The sequence below is a fragment of the Danio aesculapii genome, chromosome 12 (assembly GCF_903798145.1).
Source record: "Danio aesculapii chromosome 12, fDanAes4.1, whole genome shotgun sequence".
Taxonomy (NCBI): Eukaryota; Metazoa; Chordata; class Actinopteri; order Cypriniformes; family Danionidae; genus Danio; species Danio aesculapii.
This window is the reverse complement of record NC_079446.1, coordinates 15,851,933-15,852,624: the sequence shown is the minus strand read 5'-3', so window position 1 is coordinate 15,852,624 and position 692 is coordinate 15,851,933. Positions and strand designations below refer to the sequence as shown.

The following is a 692-nucleotide window of genomic DNA, read 5'->3' as shown; positions in this document are numbered from 1 at the left end:
TTCACCAGGTGCGTGGACTTGACAAACCACTATAGAAAACGCACTCTTTCATCTGTCATTTTTACCGACATTGCAACAGTTTTGCAGATTTGCACCACAACTTTCTTGCAATGACTCCACGTTTCTTTAAGAAAAAACAATAACAATGTGAATGGTCTTAACAAGCCAGATGTAGAAACACTCTTCTCTCTCTAAAACACTCACCCTAACTCTTCATGTATTGCCTCTGCTTGTTAAATCACTGAATACATAATTGTAAGTCGCTTTGGACAAAAGCGTCTTCTGAATGACAAATTGTAAATGTATTTGAGAGCCATAAAGATAACAAGAAAGTGTGTATGTGGTGTATTCACCTCAGGGAAGCTGCTGCTCTCACCACTGTCTTGCTGTTTATGGCTGTTACCATCACTAATGGAGCTGTATAAAATAAAAAAAAAAAAAGGAAAAGTCAAAGACAATCTATTTCTTAAAGGGATAACTTAAACTTTCTCTGGCTACATAGAGATAAGTTTGAAGAGGTGTAGTGCTGAATGGTCATACCAGTGAGCTCGTGTATAGTCATTCTGTCCAAAACGTTGAAGGATGTGTCGAGCTTCAGAGGCTGATTGCAGCGCTGGCACACAAAACTTACTTGCATGGTGTTACTAGAAAACTTCAAAGCCTCCATGCTGCTGCAGGGAATAGAACAAACA

At 39.0% G+C, this 692-nt stretch overlaps 1 long non-coding RNA gene across 1 annotated transcript in view; it reads right to left on the bottom strand.

Annotated features, from left to right (window-relative positions):
* Window positions 1-393: 393 nt before the first annotated feature.
* Window positions 394-692, bottom strand: part of LOC130239004 (uncharacterized) — a 12,231-nt gene continuing 11,932 nt past the window's right edge. The window contains exons 2-3 of the long non-coding RNA XR_008838666.1: window positions 541-671; window positions 394-417 (exon numbers count right to left, since the gene is read on the bottom strand). This is a non-coding gene — a long non-coding RNA (uncharacterized LOC130239004). The remainder of the gene's footprint in view (window positions 418-540; window positions 672-692) is intronic.